The following is a 21,382-nucleotide window of genomic DNA, read 5'->3' on the forward strand; positions in this document are numbered from 1 at the left end:
GTTTTAAATCCTAGTATTTTGCTACATTTATATTTTGGTCATTTAGCTGACACTCTTATCCAGAGTGACTTACAATCAGTGCATTCAATGAAGCAGTGGAGGCTCCTCAGAGGAGGAAGGGGAGGACCATCCTCCTCAGTGAATTTCATAAAAATAGTGAAACATTTAAACAGTTATCCTTCTTAGATAAAACTATACCAACTGTATTCACATATCACCAAATAATTGATTAAAACACACTGTTACAGTAGCCTCAACAGCACTCTGTAGGGTAGCACCATGGTGTAGCCGGAGGACCGCTAGCTTCCCTCCTCCTCTAGGTAATTTGACTTCAATACAAAACCTAGGAAATCATGGTTCTCACCCCCTTCCACACAGTAATTATGACAACTTCCGGAGGACATCTTCCAACCTACCAGGGCTCTTGCAGCATGAACTGACATGTTGTCCACCCAATCAAACAATCAGAGAATGAATCTAGTACTGAGAGCATAAGCTACAGCTAGCTAGCGCTGCAGTGCATACAATGTGGTGAGTAGTAGACTCAGAGAGAGAAAGACAATAGTTGAACAGTTTTGAACAAATACATTTCTTCAAAAATGGAGGAGAGAGAGCTATATTTCATCATCTATTTTTCACTTTTACTTACTTAACTAGCTAGAAAATGCAGCTAGCTAGTGTAGCCTACTCAAACACCTGGTTCAAACAGAGGGATGCTATGTTTGTTAGCTGGCTATGACTATCCAACACTGGAACCTTTCCAAGTCAATGTAAGCTTTTGGTTTTACAAATGTATTGCCACAGTAACTGCTAAATTGCTTACTACACTGTAGGGTTTACTAACACGTTAGGGTTTACTAACTAACTGTAGGGTTTACTAACGCGTTAGTTCTATTAGCTATGTTGATTATGATGTTACTTTAGCTAATATGGTGAGCTAGCTGCAGTTAGGATATGAAGGTTTGGCTTGGAAAGGTTTTTTTGCCTGGTCACAGACAGCTGATGTGTTGTGCATTGAAGTTCACAAGTGAAGGGAAAAGGTGAGAGGAAGAGAGTGCGTAGATGAGAGAAGGAATACAACGAGCTGTTTGTATGTGGCTATGAAAGTGAACTGTTTGCATGTGATCAGGGCGGGTGTATTCTTTCCGCCGATTCTGTTGAAAAACTTTTCTTAAACGGAAGCAAACGGAATGAAACTGGGATAAACATACATCAATTTGTCCAATAGGAACTCTTGTTTGCAACTGTTGGACTAATGATTACACCCTATGTCCGCTAGATGCAAGCAAGAGTGTGCGAGGCGGTAATGAATGTGTCACTGTTTTTCCATGTGTCACTGTCTGTCACCTCAAATCTTTCTCTCGACCTGTGTGCACCTATGTTGAATTCATAGGCTAGGTTGTAGCAACCTCATGATGGGGATAGGAAGAATTTGATTATCATGTAGTAGCCTAAACCTATCGATGTTAAACTGGGTGGATGGAATATGAATGACAGTCCTCCAATATGCTGTAATAGAAATAAGGCCATGCTCATAAAATTAATAATCGTCCTCCCTGATCTTAAACGGCACCGACCGCCACTACGATGGAGGTAGGTAAAACAACCACATATCACAGTCATTGCTGTCACGACTTCCGCCGAATTCGGTCCCGCTCCTTGTTCGGGCGGCGTTCGGAGGTCGACGTCACCGGCCTTCTAGCCGTCGCCGATCCGCTTTTCATTTTCCATTTGTTTTGTCCTTGTCTTACACACCTGGTTTCATTCCCCCAATTACTTGTTCATTATTTAACCCTCTGTTCCCCCATGTTTGTTTGTGAGTGATTTTTTTTGTTTGTAATACGGTCCGTTATTGTGGGCTCGCATATTTGCGTTGTATTTGTGAATATTTGAGTAAATTACGTTTATTACCTCACATCTGCTGTCCTGCTCCTGACTCCTCTACACCAGCTACACACAGGCAATATTACAATTGCAGGTAAAGCTCGACTCAATAAAGCAGCTGTCAGCAAAATCAGTGCTAGTAAGACAAGACAAGACAAGTGCAAGTGTTGGTGCAAGGAAGACAAGTACGACAATAAGGTGTTGGATTTTTTTATTTTAAAAAAGGTGATGGGGAGGGGGTGCTGGGGCATCAAGCTTGTTATAACACGGTGGACATTGAAGCTTTTGACATCATTTTGTCTTTTCCCAGCAGTTTGACCTGCGATTATGGTAATAAAGTATTTCTCCAACAGAGTTGTAATACAAAGTGAAAGTTCAAAATGCATTGCAACAGACCTGCCAAAATAGTATGATCATTCTGTAATGTTGGGATTTTAGTGCTTTCCTGAGGTGTGGGCTATAACTCAACCACTAAGGTAGGTAGGTGTATCTACAGTATATGATTGACTTGTGAAGCAAGATAAGTTGGATGCTGATAGTGGGAAGTGTTCATTGTCCTGATACTGAGATGGAAAGGACATAATGGGTCGTATTCATTAGGTATCAAACGGACCAAAGAAAATGGACTAAAACAGGAAGGCATTAACTGAACTTGCCCAATTAGAAATGCTCATTTTCATTTTCCATTGCAAAACCTTTTGCTACGGTGTTCACTAATGAATACAAGTGCATCTAGAAAACAAACATGCTGGGTCCATACCTGCGAACATTAAAAAAAATGTATGTTTTAGTTTAAGTTTAAGTATCAGCCAATTATAATCATTGACGTAGTTGCTTGTGATCAAAGGCTACATGTTAGCTGTTCCCATTACATAAACTGGCACATTTAGCCCTATGCTACACTCTTAGAAATAAAGATGCAAATTGGAATCCGAATAAGGTTCTTGAGAGCGATGCCATAAAGGGAACAATTTTAGGGTCTCTGAAGAACCATAAATAAGATGGTTCTTTGAAGAACCATACAAAAATACGAAACTAGAAATGTTTCAATTTAACAGCCCTGCTGTAGGGTTTTAAGCCATATTTGCATATTTCCCAGGGTGCCTTTTGAGTTAAAGGCCTTCTTTTGAGGGCCTAGTTTTAACATATTACAGTGGCCTGAAACTCATAGTTTATGTGGCACATCAGGCCTGCAAGTCACATTATGCAGGCTTGCTATGTGATGTGTAATTTTTATTGGCATGCAGCCAGAGTAGGGATATCGAACATTTGACACTTTTATTCACCTGCAACCTGCATTAAGAATAACTGCCAGGGTTGGGAAGATTAATATATGAGACTACCTTAAACATCTAAACTGGAACAACCATTTAAGTAACGGGTGCAATTAAACCAAGCAACAGTTTGGATTGGGTTAGATAAATGTATGTTATTTATATTTTAATAGCATAAGATTAATTCATCAATCAATGTACATACAAGTAGATAGATATTGAAACAAATAATTCTTAAAATGAGCCTGCAATAGAGTATGCTGGGAAATATGATAATGATGGGTGTGGTTTGGTTCAACTCTGTTTAATAACTCCAATGCTGGCGTTCTTTTGCACCACTGAGTGATAATTGAACTCTTTACAATGTTAATTTAACTCTTGAATCAACACTAGGAATGTTACACTGAGAAATCAACACCAGTTAACAGTGGCCAATTTGCTGAGTGCTATGAAAGGGACATATCTGCAGGCTTCCATTCATTTCAAGTACCGTAGAAGCCACACCAAGAACCCTACACTTAACTCAAAGGTTCTTTATCGGGCAAGAGTTCTCTACGGTACCTTAAGAGCTGACGAAGTACCATTTAAGAACCTTGTGATTATTTCATGTAACAAATTCTCCAACATGATGCTCCTCATTAAATGTATTCCTAATCTTAATTTACATGGTTTTGGCTTCACTTTTCTCTTCAAAACACGCTAAAACACACTTAATGTAATTATATATTTCAAAGGATTAAACTATATCTCAGCTGGGATTCGAACTTGCCGCAAACTACAAAAATAACCAGAAGCCTGGCTCCTGAGATAACCGTCCAATTAAAAACTGGTGCGTGTTTTACTAACTTAGATTAGCAGATGGTGCCGTTTGACTGCTGTTAAGGACACTCTCATGAGAAACTGTTCTATTACGTCCAACTATGTCAGCGATTTTAATTGGCTGATACGGCATTTGAACCGGATATAATCACAGTCACCTGGTGAGGATAGCATAGGGCTAAATGGGCCAGGTTATGTAATGGAAACAGCTAGTATGTTGCATTTGATCACTTGCAACTTTGCCAACAATTTGAATTGGCTGATGCTTAAACTTTAAGGTCCAATTCAGCCGTTTTTATCTCAATATCAAATCATTTCGGGGTAAAAATTAAGTACCTTACTGTGATTTGTTTTCAATTAAAATAGTAAAAAAGAAACAAAAATAGCTTCTTCAATTTCTCAAGCAAGAATTTTGCTAGGACTGTCTGGAAGTGGTCTGAGTGGGGAGGTGAACACTGAAAACGAGTTATTGGCAGAGAGGTTTGGAAGTGGAACTCTCTTTTTATTGGCCTATTAACTAATTGATGTCACCAGGCAGGCCAAAACTCCATCCCACAAAAACAGGCTGAAATATCAAGCGTTCTTTTCAAACAGCTCTTGAACTTAAAGGGCATTATTATAATTGTCAGAATTTCAAAGTATTATTCCAACCTCATACTGTGGAAATATATATATAAAACTTAGGACAATCACGTTTTTGACTGCACTGTAAATTTCAGTATGGCCCCGCGATGTCTGCATACAGACATTCTTTCATAAGATGATTTTATTCTTAGCTCTTCATAAAACATGTTGTGTAATCACATAACTTTCTACTAAAGTTCGAGAGTTGTTTTGTAGGCCTGTCACTTCCAAAACAAGGATTAGTGGCAACCTCAAGTGGCAAGACAAAGAACATCCAGAGATGATGTCCCATCAGCCTGTCTGTCTATGGTGAGAGAATTAGGAATCCTAACCCTCCTTTACAGTGGGATGGGTTTGTCCAACAGCGAACCCAAGGTATGCTATGGAGAATTGTTATTCCTACCATTGTCACTGTTGATGTACACTGAGTATACAAAACATAGCACAGACTGACCAGTTGAATCCAGGCGAAAGCTATGATCCCTTATTGATGTCACTTAAATCCACTTAAATCAGTGTAGATGAAGGGGAGGAGACAGGTTAAAGAATGATTTCTAAGCTTTGAGACAATTGAGACAAGACAAAATATTTAAGTGCCTTTGAACGGGGTATGGTGCGAGGGGGAGCAACTCCATATTAGGAAGGTGTTCCTAATGTTTGGTATACTCAGTGTATATGCATCGTACTTTTCCTAGCCAGTGTTTTACATATCTTAATATGGTATTGGAAGAGAAGTACTGTTTGCAACAGATGAAAGGCACTTTCCCCCCCAAAAAGTATTCATATAATGTATAGAATTCATATTGGGTCCGGTGAAAAGGGAAACAATATAAACGCATGGACATGTATAATAACGTTGATGAACAGCAGAGGGCACTAATACTCCAAACTTGAGAGCACAAGCCCTGTTGAATGATCAAGATGTGTGAATACACGTAAATAAACAGTAAATCTAATTACCTGTACTTGTTTATTTGAGTCTGTCAACAAAATGATACCTCTAGTGTTGACAGGTTCACTTCTTGAGTTGCTCAGCTGTAACCACCATTGTGAATAAATTAACATGAAGGGAAATTGTATAGTAATGCCACATTTTATACCCAGTATACTTTGAAAGTGTTCAGAGAAAATCTTTCTATCGTCGTTCTCCTGTGTTCTTTTCTTTCCCTCTTTTGTCCTCCTATTCTTACGTCAATTTCTCAAACTCCAGTGTGAGTGTAGCATCTTTGTCTTTTTCTAAATACACTTTTCTAAAGACCTTCCTAGATTACCAAGAAACATTTCCAGTTGCCAGAGCAGCAGGACAAAGCAACGTGACCTTCAGAGAGATCAGGATGAATCATTTATACAAAATATAACTTCAGTGAGTGGCTTCAATAAGCCTACAACTGGACCGGTTGTTCATATAGCTAGTCACTCATACTCTGCATTATAAAATGTATGAATGTATTGACCAACATTTTAAGAGTGAGCTAAAATGCTCTATTCAAGATAACGATTAACTTCATGAAGAATGAAATATAATGAGTGGATATATGAACTACCGTTTTGAGAATGATCTAAAGTGGGATCCTTTAGCCTGGATTCCACTAAAGGTACTGAATGACTTCCTGAAGTATGAGATACATGAAGTGATGATCTAATACCTGCTTGTCTACCTGGGACTCTCACAGAACCGTTACTGCACTGAACGTATAAATGACTGGGAAATGACCCGCTGTCGACTGTGATCGAGAGCAAAAGTCGCCGTCGTTGAAGAGGATGTATCCTTGCGTAGCCAAACGTGCGATGTCATCGCTCTCCAAACCCACATCACCAACTTATAGCCACTGACCCCTAAGGCACTGTTATTTGGTGGGAGCTCCACGGTGGTCCCTTTTGGCTTGTTTTTCCTCTGCTTATGGCCTTAGTGTTCGAGCCATTTTGTATGGAACACTAACGTTCAGAATTATTCTTCGTGTGTAAGAGCGTGTGAATTGTTTTCCAGTAATTATGTCCCTTTTCAAGGCAATTGTTCAATATAGATCTATTGCATTTGGCAGTTTATGGAGTACTTGTGAATCCCAAACAACAGAAATGCTAATTGTTACAGCCATGTCATAATTACGGGGTAATTATTTCAGAAGTTCTCTTGTCTTGTAATTGCAGCCCTCTAATTAAATTACAACATTGAAAAAACAAAGAGGACAATTTGGGGGAATATCCATATCAATATGGACACTTTACTAGACTGTCAGGATAATTAGATACTCTGACGTCACCGTGCTTCAAGTATGTTCTTTCAGAGAAAGGTAGGCTACGTGTAATGTGCTAGACTACATTTGCTCACTAAAAGCTCTCATGGGATTAAAATACAATTTAAACGAAAGTCTTTGTAGTCTGAAAATCAGTTAGAGACCCGTCCTTATTCATAAAGCATCTCAAAATAGGTGTGCTGATCAGGTCCCCCCTGTCCAAACAATTTTATTCATTGTGATATAAATACAAAACTAATCCTTGATCAGCATTCCTACCCTGTGAAGCTTTATGAATAGAGGTATTTTGAGCTTTGTTATAAGAAAAATCTATATGAAGACATGATTATTGAGTAATTTATAGGAACGATATACTTCAGGTGTATCATTAGTTTGTCAGTAATGTATTCATTTGTGAACTCATTTACATATTCTTACTAGGGATGCACGATATATTGGTGAACATATCGGATTCGGCCGATATTAGCTAAAAATGCCAACATCGGTATCGGCCCGATGTCTAGTTTAACGCTGATGCGCAAAACCGATGTCAAAGCTGAAATGCATACTTATATAACGTAGGTACATGACGTATTGACACCAAGTAAAATTGAAACTGCAGTCATTTTCATTATTCTTAACAATGATTTAGGAATCCTTGTGAGTAAGTATTAGCCACTTGTTGTTCGCCTATTGAAATTGAACTTAATTTCATGAAAATAAATAGCTAGCCAGCTACTTAACCCTGTTACCCAAAGCTAACGTTATAAACAGCCAGCTAACTTCATCTGGCTAGTGAGGCTCGACCGGTACAATAGTGGAATTTGCGGTTTGCCTTCAAAATAAAAGTACCTATTTGAAAGTGATGCAGAAGGTTACAGTTGGTGGAATCATGCCATATTTAGACTAGATACAGTTAAACAAGGTTGTAATGTGAAACAATGGAATGGGGTATCAGTCTACTTGGTGACACCCATAGGACACAACTGTGAAGAGTTTATGCAAATATCAGCATTGTAGCTCTTATTACAGGACTGTGACTGTGTGAAATCACCTCCCCAGTCAGCCTATTGTATGTATTGACATTCATACTGCACTGTACAGCTTTACCTAAGGATTGGGGATCAATGGATCAATAAAATGGGTATCAGTCTACTCAATACCCAAGATATTTTTTCCCAACGTCCTCCTCAGAGTCCAAAACATCCACGCAGTATTGTTTTTCCTCTGGAATAGTGTTCAATACACATAGGTTGACAAATGTGGCTCAATTGACAGTTGTTTCAGAGTCCCGCAATAAGAGCTATGATGCTAATGTTCTCTGACTGTCACTGAGTAGACTGATACCCCATGTCATTGATCCACAATCCATAGGTAAGGCTGTACAGTGAAATAAGTATGCCCCAATACAATTCTAAAGTATAATACATCCAGTGAGATTTCAATAGATTTTAGTCAAATATTTATTTTATTTTTTGATTTTATATAACAACATTCCAACCTTGTTTAGCATGATCCATTCAATTATGGCATAATTCTACTATTTGTATTCATTTGCATCACCATCAATACTTTTATTTTGAATGCTAACTGCAAAGTCCAATATTGTGGCTAATCCTTTTTGTGGCGAGCTTCACATAGATGGGTCCGTACACCATTAATCAAATAAGAACTGTCTTATAAATTAGTGTTATTTTAGATGATGACACCTAGCTATATAGTTAGCTAGCTAACCTACCCCGGCTAAACCCGGACGACGCTGGGCCAATTGTGCATCGCCCTATGGGACTCTCAATCACGGCCGGATGTGATACAGCTGGATTCGAACCAGGGACTGTAGTGACGCCTCTTGCACTGAGATGCAATGCCTTAGACCACTGCGTCCGTGTGTGTTAACTATTTAACTGTACTAGAATGCTTAAAAGGCCGCTAAAATTTGAAAAATCGGTTATCGGTATCGTGTTTTTTGCGAAGGAAAATATCGGATAGCGGCATCGGCCAAAAATGTCATATCGGTGCATCACTAATTCTTACCACATGGTGAAGGAAAAATATGATTTCAAGGTTTGCAGACGGAGAACCAACCGTCCCTTACAGAAAAAAAACATGAATTTCAAGTGTTCTCATGGGATCACGTGATCTTATGTGAAGTTAATGTGATAACGTGACAACATGTAAAGGTAACATGTAATAACCACTACACGTGAAAACATTTGAGCACTTCGACATTTCTACATGTGAGAGTTAGGTTTTCACATGTGAATGTTTTTCACGTGTGAAAATGCAAATTCGATTTTCATGTGATAGTTTTTCACGTGTGAAACTGCAATTTTCACATGTGAATCTGCAATTCACATGTGAGGTGAAAACCGTATTCCACTCACATGTGAAAAGGTCTTAACATCTCCAAATGTAATACATGTGAACAACTGACCTGACATGTGTCTCTTTTGTTTTCACATGTGAACATTTCAATTCAACATGTTGTTTTTTTTTGTAAGAGAAGTAAGTGGTACGCTGTTCAGCTAAAATAGTGTAGACATCTTTAATCAATATGATTACATTTGACATGATCACTTAGTACTGACTTTTCAATATGACCCCAACTGGGATTTAAACTCGCAAACTCTGGATTTGGGGTATGCTGATTGTTCAGCTGCGCCACAAAGACTATAGCATGCTCAGAAGTCCCATACAGATTCATTAACTATAATACATCTCTGCACTTAGTAAAAGAGTGCCATCTGCACTGCCATTTTAATTATCAGTTAAATCTGACTATTCTCTCATCATTGATTTCATTGACTTATTTCAGCAATTTGAGTGTTTTCTGTATAGTTGTCTAATGTTGGTGAGGCATATTATTCTGTTTTAATGTTACTCCTGAATCACCATGATAAATATAATAGTTATTTGTGAAGTGTTCCAAAAACACATGGTTTCACATGTGAAATAAATTGTGTATGAGTTCGTTCGACCATGCCATGCCTTAACACATTTTCTCAAAGGTGTTTAGCCATTTCATCATGATCTTGTTGCAGGGAGTGCTCTTGTGTAGAGCTGGAGGAGTACTCTCAGGAATGTAAAAAAAAAAGCTCAAGGGGAAATATTAATTCATCAGTTTGAAACATTAAAGACTCAGATGTGGAACAAAAGAACTGAAAGGTCTTACAATGTTCTGAACATACAGAGATAACCATGCATATTTTATCCACATCTGAAGTTCCCGCTGGGAAAAACCGGTATTCTTTTGTATTCTAATGGTTCGTCTCCTTGTTTTGAGAGAGAAGGACGTGATCGCATAACGAAATCAATGACATAACTGTAATAGAATAAAGTAGAATGAAGATGATTATTCTACTTAATCAAAGAATAGGTCTGATTAACAAACCTGCAAGGAAGAACTTGTTAAAGAACAATAATTGCAAAATTGATGACAGACTAGGGGGAATCATAATATGATGTCTAATAATAACTTAACGTTTCACTGGAGGGATGGAAATTATTTCCAGCAATTTATTACATTGTCAACGTCGACAGCCTGCTGTAATATCCGTTTTTTGGGGGTTGTGCATGCTGCGACTGTATCACACAAACAATTACTTGAGTCATCACGACATCATGACACACACACACACACACACACACACACACACACACACACACACACACACACACACACACACACACACACACACACACACACACACACACAACCTTGCTGTGGCAGTAGTTCGATTGTATTTAATAGCACACCGCTTCTCACTGCAATCAACTTCAACTGACAGGAGTTACATAAACAACAAAGAGATATCAGTTTGACCCTGACTACTGTAGAGTGGCGGGAGCCTTATATCATGGTGTAGGTGTGCTCCTTTCCTGCCTGTGTGTGTGTGTACGTGTGGTTTGTGTGTCGCATTTGGCTGATACTGAACAGGAAGCACACACCTCTCCACGCGCCTAGGGAAACGCTGGCAGAGGCGGCAGGTGCAGTGATTTGGAACTTTTGATCTCTCCTCGAGCTCACCTTTCTACTATGACACTGTGATTATCCTATGTGCTGAACAGTCTTTGATTCATTTGTCTCCCGGCTATTTCTGGGCTCAGTGCTTTCTCCTTTAATGTTGTTTTATGTCGGCTATCTGGTAAACAAACACTCGACCAGACGTGCTCAGTGCATGTTACAGTTTTTCTCAAATGGGTACAAGCAATTTTTGGATCTGTGCTGAAACGTACGGTATAGCAGAACAGCAATGATCAAACGCTGAAATACATTTACAGCACTTCTGATCCTATTTTTTTGCCTTAGTACCTGACTTGCATATCGTAGACCGCCTTTTGCAAAACATGAAATACAAATGTAATCGGTGAACACAAAATGTACTTTTGTTCACAGAATATTAACACATTGTTTTCATCAGAAGAGAAATGTGTGCAATTGTGTTCACTGTTTCCGGCAATCAGTAAATACTACTGCACAACATTATAAAATACCCCATCAGTGTCACACCATGTACAATATATTGAAGGATCTAGGCAATGGGGACTGTCTAATTGTTATTATTTCTTACAATATTGCAGAGATCCAGAGACGGAAGTTGGGTTACTTCTAAGTAACTTCGGGTTACTCCTAAGTCATCAGCATAAACGTTATAGAGCTTTTCTTTGGTGTGGATTGAGGCGTCTCCATTCATGTCAGTCGTGTTCCTCCATTGTATTCACCTTTTCCTTATTTCTATTGTGGATAGAACTACAAAACAATGACCAAACCAGCTTTTGTGTTGAAGACATGGAATTGGATTGAATGAATCCTGCACACAATATACTTCTTTGTATTTTTTTTTATCAGGAATAATATTTGATTTGATGTGTATGCAACTGTTTTGTGAAATATGCATAAAAGGAGAGTAATGTCCCATAATGCTGCACCTTTGGATAGTTGTACTTCCAATTTTGATCGTCACGATTTAGTGACCGCAAAGAAATGTATTGATCTACTGGTGTTTTTAAAAGAAACACTAACTTTGTGTTTTGTTCATCTTTTTGCAGGCGGTCGTGTTCTTTTGATGAATCTATTTGCAATTTTGACAGGACAATAGAGTTTTGACGAATGTAATGCAGTTTACGAGGGTTCAATCAGGAAGACCGGTCTGAATGGCTCGTCCCTTTTTATGCATCCAGTATTCACATCACGTCCTATCTCACTCATCAGCATAGCAGGTATTTATTTGGTAGCGTTTATAATGTTACCGCCTCAGCGTAGCAGCTATTTATATGGTAATGATTATTCATTAACCTCATAAGCATAGCAGGTATCTATGGTAGTGTCATAATGTTACTTCATCAGCATACGTCTTTCCTCCTGCTTTACTATTGGCAAGCGTGCGGAATGTCGTTCACCTACTAACTTCAGCCTCTAAAGGCAATCCCACCACACTTGCTGATTAACACAGGGGCTCACTCGTTCAATAATCACTTTCCATTTCTTTCAACCAATGGACATAAATCTAAGAGAGTAATTATACGTCAACTCAAACCTTGTGTCTCCCGCTTCTTGTTTTGCAGCAACAGTCTGCCAATGACCTTCCACTTCCCCACCACCACCAACAAACTAAAGGCCTGTCATCGGATCCCCGTTCTCCTAGTGGCGGGGGGTTTCGATGCAAGGTGCCCAGCATAGGGCGACCTGTCATCAGCATCTGGCTTCCTCGGAGACGAGGCTTACCCAAAACTATTCAATACAATTCCATATTGTGTCCTGTCTCTGTTGTCATTCAGCTAAGCCTGCACTCAATTGAATGTATGTTTTGAGAAGGCAACTACATTTGAAAAAGCGTTTGCTGTTTTACAAATGGCCACACACTTCTGTGTCTTGTGAACTGGGTTTTGAATATTGACATTGTTGTTCCATAAACAAAAATGCTTGTATGCGATTGATAAAAAGTGTAATCAGAATAATCAGGAAACATAGTGGGCACATATTGTATTTTTTTAAATGTTATTACCCGATTCTTAAGATCTGAAGTAGAGCCAAACAGAAAAGGACCAGCATAATGTTGTACGTAGGTTGCAATTATATACCTACCCATGAAGCCAAGTCCGTACAGTCAATGCCAAGTCCATACATACAGCCAAGATTATATGTTGGTTAATTGGGATGATAATTCTGCATGACAAGGAAGCTGAGACCAGAATAGAGCTGAAGAAAAGGCTCATTGTGCCAAAAGCAGCCCACACACAAGCACTGATCCTCTCTCTTTCAGCACTTGTCTGTTCTGGGAAGAAAACAAACATTTGGTTGATTGGCTTCAGTTGACCATGGTAACGGGGGCGAAGCAGCCAAATACGGGGCGAGTCAAAAAAAAATCTGCTCTTACATACAAGATGGCTCTCTGATGTTGTGGGTGGTGGTGTTGTGTGTGTGCTTCTCCCCAGGCTGGTTTCAGATGGCACCTCCACCCTGGGTGCAACTGTCTGAATCTATGTGATTACAGTATTGCTCAATATCCTTGAAATAGCTACAATATTGTTACAATATTGCCATGTTTGAATGAAATGATATTACACATAATTCTTTGACTTTCCTCTGTTGCTGCGGTTACGACAAGGGGTGGCGTTTTCTTTGGAGCTTGGGTTGTGATTCAATATCTACGGTATACCATATGTATAGCTCAGACCAAACTAACTATAGTTAAGTAAGAGACTAGCACTAAACTGAGGGATAAATCCAAACAAAGAATAAACCCCCATTCACTGGAACAACATCAATAATGGCCCTGCAATGAATAAAAACCTCATTTCAATTGACGCACACATTTCCATTTAGGTCTTATATACAGTAGCTTTAGATGTATGGCACACCCTTTCATTCATTTCATGTGGATCAAATTCAGGCTCTTTGCTCTAATACTGTCTGAGGATTATCACCTTCAGACTCATGTTTCCAATGTCAATTCAATCCATTATTTTTCCATTCCTGGGTTTTCTTTGAAATTTAAGTGCTGATTTGAGTGCTGAGACTGTCTTTGCCCCCTGACAGTGGGCAAGAGTCCTCCTCCTGTCATTTCTTCACTCAATATTCATGGATTCATTCAGATCTGAAACACATAACCATCCCGAGGCTAGCTGAAGTTCCGCTGCCTCCTGGTGTCAAGTTGTCAATAATTAAACTTCCTTGTCTATTTCTATTTCCTTGTTATTACATAGTGTACTGTTATAACTATTTGTGTGTGTTATGTATCTTCTTTGAGCTATGAGAATGAGAACAACGGCACGGTATGCATTTCACAGTCCCCTCACATTGGGCCAGGAGAATCATTTACCTATTCCTTATACAAATTCACCACAATATGACACAGTCTTCCTTTTTATCCTAGAACATTTTGTCGTGTCCAGTAGTCTGTCGCTGTTCAAGCAATGTTCGGTGGGGCAGACACTCAGTCCTTGAGTGACAGTCCTTTGTGAACAGCTGTGGGGAGCAGGCAGGTGACATTTAAAGTTTCACTTTTACCAGCACACACGCACACACACCACTGCAATTAATACCGTTAAAACATCATTTGAATTGACACACACATTTCCCTCAAGGTCTTATATAGGCTAGCTTTAGATGTACATTATGTCACACCTGTTCATTAATTTAATGTGTATCAAATTCAGTCTGCTTTCATACTGTCCAATGACTATCACTTTTAGCACCATGTTTCCAAATTCAATCATATCAGGACAGTGATTGGGGACAGCCCGGGGGCCGCTTCGGAAGGGACGTTAAACGGGTGTCCTGACTCTGTGGTCACTAAAGATCCCATGGCACTTATTGTAAGAGTAGGGGTATTAACCCCGGTGTCCTGGCTAAATTCCCAATCTGACTCTCATACCATCATGGCCATCTAATCATCCCCAGCTTCCAATTGGCTCATTCATCCCCCCCTCCTCTCTGCGGTAACGTTTCCCTAGGTCATTGCTGTAAATGAGACTTTGTTCTCAGTCAACCTACCTGGTAAAATAAGGGTTAAATCAAATTTATAAAATACAAATATTCATTATTTTTGCGTTCCTGGGTCGTCTTTGAAATTCAGCTGATTTGAGTGCTGAGTCTGTCATTGCCCCCTCACAGCAAAATTAGATCGATAAATTGAATACTGTGGGTGCTCAATTTCATACTTTTGAAGTGTTTATATGAGAACACCCAGAAAGTTTTGTATTTACACTTTTCAAAGTGTTGCCCTTTTAACAACAATACTTTCCAACACCAGTGGCATTAAAATATTACACTAACTCAGTGTTAAAATTACACTGTTATGGTGTTCACTAATATCTTGTATTTAACACTTTACAATTCAATGTTTACACTAGGTCAGTGTTAAATTTACAATGTTATGGTGTTTACTGATACTTTCACAGCAAATTCTCCAGCGTTAAATCAACACTGAGAGTGTTAAACTTAACACGGGTCCAGTGTCTACACGGGTCCACACTTTTCAGTGTTAAATTAACACACTGCTTAGTGTACAGCCTTATTTGCAGAGTACCTTGCCTTTCGAGTGAATTGTAGAGTTACCACCCATGACTGTATTTATTAGTGACAGAGAGATGGTTGTTGCATTCATCCATTTTCAGTCCTGCGGCCTTCACCAAGTGAAGTAAATGCAATTCTTTAACACACCAAATGTAATTTTTTAACACGCTACAACACATCATTTATTAGGTGTTATATAAGACATAATTTATAAGGTGTTAATTCATCTATTCCCTTGTTATTGCACAGTGTACTGTTATGACTGTGTGTGTGTTATGTGTGTTCTGTGAGCTGTGGGAATGACAACAATGGCACGGTATGCATTTCATAGTCCCCACACATTGGGCCAGGAGAATCATTTACCTATTCCTTATACAAATTCACCACAATATGACACAGTCTTCCTTTTTATCCTAGAACATTTTGTCGTGTCCAGTAGTCTGTCGCTGTTCAAGCAATGTTCGGTGGGGCAGACACTCAGTCCTTGAGTGACAGTCCTTTGTGAACAGCTGTGGGGAGCAGGCAGGTGACATTTAAAGTTTCACCTTTACCATTATGAATTATGAATGTACCACTGAATATGTTCAGTATTCCTTTTGACCGTGAATTTGTTCTTGTGTTATTCAAAACCTCAAATGCATCATATTTGGAATGACTAAGAGTAAATATGATTTATTGTTAGTCATTCCAAATATTGAGCCCAGTAAATAGGCTACATAAAACGGGGTATAAATCACATCATGGCTTGAATAATCAATAATGGTTGGAGCTTAGTCACATTTCAGTATGGCCAACCACATCATTACATCGCCCAGCTATCAGGCCTCAGGGAATGAGCTTGACTGACTGGTCCTACACTAGGAGACGAAGTCAGTGACACCAATTCACCTTGTGTTGGGCTGCTACATCTATACCACTGTAGGTGTGAAAAACACCTGTATGGAACCAGACAATACAGTCAGAGATAGCGTCAGGTCCCCCCCCCCCCCCCCCCCCCCACACACACACACACACACACACACACACACACACACACACACACTTAGTCTAGTATCTCCACTTTCAGATAGCTTATATGTGATCTTTGGCCTGGCTGGTTCTTTTTGCTGGATTGAGCTGAATTGGTTTTAATGCATATGTCAACCTAACCCCAATTATGCACCCTCTGTAAAATTTGTATTTAAATGCTGACTAGGGAGAATAATTTGCAGAGCTAGCATGTTGGTGAATATATTCTAGGGAATAAAGTTATAGCTATAGTTGCTTCCTTATCACGTCGATTAAATTAGCAACAAAACAGATTTATTGGTAATTTAATTATTCATTTTTTCTAATTAGCATTTTCTTATAATTCAATCAGGAATAATGTTTTTACATATTTATTACCTTGTCGTAGATCCAGGTTGGGTTTTCTTGTGCTCAGGAGGGCACAAGTTCCCTCTTGAAACAGAAACTGCCAATAAACCTACTTACAGCGCTTATCTCTGCAAAGTCAAGGACATTCAGACTTCCAGGTTGGGACTGAATCAGTCCCTTGATTGGCTACTTGGCCAAACAGCGCAGATATCATCTGTGTTTCTTTGATATCCCCCACACTGGGAAATCTACTTTGCCGCACGCATTTTATCAGTGGAAGGCACCCACTAGACACACACTGTTAACTGACAAGACACCCACAGACACAAACAGACACAGATGACTGTGGCCAGTTCATTGTAAGGTTCTGCTTTTCTTTTCTTAGTCAACCTCTTTTTCTTTGTGATCTTGAACGTAGCCCTGTTTCTTTGTGTTCTGGAACGTAGCCCTGTCATTCATTTTTGTTCATTGATTTCACCTGTGTTTGTTTCTCACCTGGTCTCATCAGCTCCCTATTTAGTTCAGTTCTTTCAGTTTGTATGGTTGTGAGGTATTGTTTGTTTTTGACTGCCTACCTGCGTTTGACCATTGCCTGCCTGCGGCCACGATTCCTCCCTTCTGCGAAGGCTTAATAAACATCTGCCGTGCTCTGCACGTGAATCTACACCTTTGTCTCCCTGAGTATTCGTTACATTAATGGAGCCTTTAGATTAATCAGTAGGCCTAGATGGGTGAATTACATGAAGTGTACATCTCAAAATGGCATAGCATTTTGAGATGTTGGAATTGGCATACCTGACCACAGTTGGAATTGGCATACCTGAGCATAACTGCAGCAAAAGCGATATTGCATGGCTGGCTCTTTTAATTATTACGTAAGTGGCCATCTGTGATGCTGTTGGGATATTATGGATTGTGTTGCTGTTTTAGTTTACGGCATATTTTGCCATATGTTAGCGGTCAACTGTTAGGTTTAGGAAATAATTCCGAGATTTTGGTTAAATTTAGGCATTAATGTTACATTTAGCCATTCATTCCGAGTGGGTAAAGTAAGGGTTAAGGTTTGGGATAGGCTTAAAACATTCAATATTTTTTTTATATAAGTGCATAGCACTGGGATTGAACCAGTGATCCTCGAAGCGGTGGTTTAAGCTCATCCCAACGCCAGGGGTGTCAATATGATTCAATGGAGGGCCTGCTGGTTTTAGTTTTTTCCTTTCATTTAAGACCTAGACAACCAGGTGAGGGGAGTTCCTTACTAATCAGGGACCTTAATTCGTCAATCAAGTCCAAGGGAGTAGCGAAAACCTGCAGACAGTTGGCCCTCTGTGGAATGAGTTTGACACATGTGCATAGCGTCCTGTCTACTGGATGACTATAGGCGCTTGCGTAGTGGACGGTAGGAAATTGCCATGCAAATAAAATGTCACCTCATGCCATAATTTCACCATTACAAATATGTGTAAATATGCCATAATCCACAGGAGTTTGGCCTAAACATTAGTGTACAAAACATTAGGAACACCGGCTCTTTCCATGACATGAACTAACCATCTCAGAACAGGTGTAGATGCACTGAGATCATGTGACAGATCATGTGACACTTAGATTGCACACAGGTGGACTTTATTTAACTAATTATGTGACTTCTGAAGGTAATTGGTTACAACAGATCTTATTTAGGGGCTTCATAGCAAAGTGAATATATATGCACGCACCACTTGTAACATTTTAGGAAACATGTTATTTTTTAAATTTCACTTCACCTATTTTCTGTATGTCCATTAGATGAAATCCAAATAAAAATCCATTTAAATTACAAGTTGTAATGCAACAAAATAGGAAAAACGCCAAGGGGGATGAATACTTTTGCCAAGCACTGTATTTATACCTGTGTTCTCTGTCTGTTGCCAGTTAGTTTTGTTCGTAAAACCTACCATCGTTTGTTTCCCTGCTCCTGCCTGTTTTCCTGTTCCTGTGACTGACCCAGCAGACTCGGACCAACTCCGCAATGCTATCTCCTCGCAAGGAGCCACCATTGGAAGGCACAAGGAGTTGCTTCGCGGGCTTATGGAAGGGTTCCAGACCTTGGCCGAATGCCATGACCATGCGTTGAACACTTTGCTGGAGGGCACTCGCCTGGGCCACGGCGTTGTGGGTGCGACAATCCGCCGTCTGCCTCAGTCTGGAGCTGTTCATGGAGCAAGTTCGGAAGGTGTTTGATTCTCCGTTGTCTGGGCAAGAGTCTGCCCGCAAGCTGCTCCAGCTATGCCAAGACTCCCGTAGGCAGCTGAGAGTGCTTGGAACCCGGAAGTACTGTTCGACACGTTCCTACACAAAGTATCGGAGGAAGTTAAGGACGTGTTTGCAGCCCGGGACCTACCGATGGATCTCGACTTGCTCATCGCTTTGACCATTTGGATTGATGGACGACTACAGGAACGAAGGAAGGACAGTAGAGTCGATTCCGCTTCGCCTCCGGGGTATCCCGGAAGTTCCCGATGGATCCATTGACGATAGAACCCGAGGCTACCCGAGTTCCCACGAGAGCCTATGAAGACTGACAATGCACCTCTTCCCGAGCCCATGCAACTAGGCAGAGCTAGACTGTCTCCTGCTGAACGGCTATACAGGCTTCACACTAAGTTTGCCTGTATTGTGGGACTACTGGTTGTTTTGTCTCCACCTGTCCACTAAAAGACCAGGCTCATCGGTAGGAGCGAGTACTCTGGTGGGCCATACAAATAACTTTTCCTCTCCCTTTATTCGCATTCCTTTTCATGCCATGTTGCTGTGAGGGAACCTGTCAAAATCTCTCCGGGTACTCATCGACTCTGGGGCTGATGAGAGCTTTATGGACGCTACCCTGGCTTCTGAGCTGGATATCCCCACTCAGCCCCTCTCCATTCCCATGGATGTTAGAACACTGGACAGGAGCTCTATTGGCCGGGTCACCCACAATACCACCCTCATCAACCTACGTGTGTCAGGGAACCACAGCAAGACGATCCAGTTCCAGTCTCCTCAGGTTCCCGTGGTGTTGGGGTTCTCCTGGCTCCAGCGACACAATCCCCTCATTGACTTGTCTGCCGGTGCCATCATGGGCTGGAGCCCGTTCTGCCATGCCCACTGCCTGAAGTCAGCGCAGCCTGTTCCGGGATGTCTTCTTGGGGCCTCGGAGGTTGGCCTGGACCTCTCCGCCATTCCCGCGGAGTACCAGGACCCCCGGGAGGTGTTCAGTAAGGTATGACTGTAGGATTGATCTTCTCCCAGGCACCACTCCGCCCAGGGGACGACTGTACTCTCTGTCGTGTCTGGAGACCAAGGCTATGGAGACCTACATTGTGGACTCCCTAGCGCTGGGTTCATGCATCCTTCTGCCTACCCCACCGGCACAGGGTTCTTCTTTGTGGAGAAGGACAAAACCCTGCATCCATGCATCGACTACCGAGGTCTCAACGACATCACGGTGAAGAACTGCTACCCGCTACCTTACCAGATAACCGGATGTTCGTGCCTGACGCGGTCCACTCCGCGGTCCTGGAGTGGGCTCACTCCTCCAGACTTGCCTGCCACCCAGGCTCCTGTCGGAACCTTGCTTTTGTGCACCAACGCTTTTGGTGGCCTACCATTGTCCCTGAGGTCTCTGCATTCGTTGCCCCTTGCACGGTATTCTGCACAAAACAAGACTCCTCTGCAAGCTCCGGCTGATCTCCTCCAACCTCTGCCTGTCCCTCACCGTCCCTGGTCTCACATTTCCCTGGACTTTGTCACAGGTCTTCCCCCGTGTGATGGCAACACCACCATCCTGACTGTTGTGGATTGCTTTTCCAAAGCCACCCACTTCATTCCTCTCCCCAAGCTACCCTCTGCCAAGGAGACGGCCCAGCTCATGCTTCAACACATCTTCCATGGACTGCCCGTGGTCATGGTCTTCGACCGGGGTCCTCAGTTCTTGTCCCAGTTCTGGGAGGCGTTCTGCACCCTCATTGGGTCGTCGGCCAGCCTGTCCTCCGGGTTCCACCCCCAGTCCAATGGCCAGTCGGAGCGAGCCAACCAGGACCTCGAGACTATTCTGCCCTGCCTGGTCTCCGCCAACCCCACCACCTGGAGCCAGCAGCTTGTGTGAGTGGAATACGCCCGCAAAACCCTTCCTTTCTCTTCCATCGACCTATCGCAATTTGAGTGTTCCCTGGTGTATCAGCCCCTGCTCTTCCCCGAGCAGGAAGAAGACGTCGGCATACCTTCTGCCTAGACGTTTGTCTGCTGCTGTCGTCGTACCTGGAGGAGAGCCCAGTCGGCCCTTCTCAAGACCACCTCCAGGTATCGATGATAAGTGGATCGCCACCAGACCCCGGCTCCCCGGTATTGTCTCGGGCAGAAGGTATGGCTATCCACTTGGGATCTGCCCCTCCAGGTGGAATCATGCAAACTCCCCCCCCCGGTTTATTGGCCCATTTACCTTCTCCAAAATTACTAGCCCCTCTACTGTTTGTCTTCTGTTGCCCCGTACCCTTCATATACATCCCACCTTTCACGTGTCCAAAGTCAAACCCATGTCTCACAGCCCTTTGTCTCCTGTTTTCCTGTTCCTGTTTTCTAGTCTTTCCCGGTTTTGACCGTTCTGCCTGCCTTGACCTTGACCCTGAGCCTGCCTGCCATTTTTGTACCTT

At 41.4% G+C, this 21,382-nt stretch overlaps 1 long non-coding RNA gene across 1 annotated transcript; it reads left to right on the forward strand.

Moving 5' to 3' along the window:
• The first annotated feature begins 495 nt into the window (after nt 1–495).
• LOC106590070 (uncharacterized) lies at nt 496–14,359 on the forward strand. Its single transcript, XR_001325002.3, has 3 exons — nt 496–531; nt 11,885–12,055; nt 12,401–14,359. It is a non-coding gene; the product is annotated as an uncharacterized LOC106590070 (long non-coding RNA).
• The last annotated feature ends 7,023 nt before the right edge of the window (nt 14,360–21,382 follow it).

This window comes from Salmo salar, chromosome 29, assembly GCF_965601325.2.
Source record: "Salmo salar chromosome 29, fSalSal1, whole genome shotgun sequence".
Classification (NCBI taxonomy): Eukaryota; Metazoa; Chordata; class Actinopteri; order Salmoniformes; family Salmonidae; genus Salmo; species Salmo salar.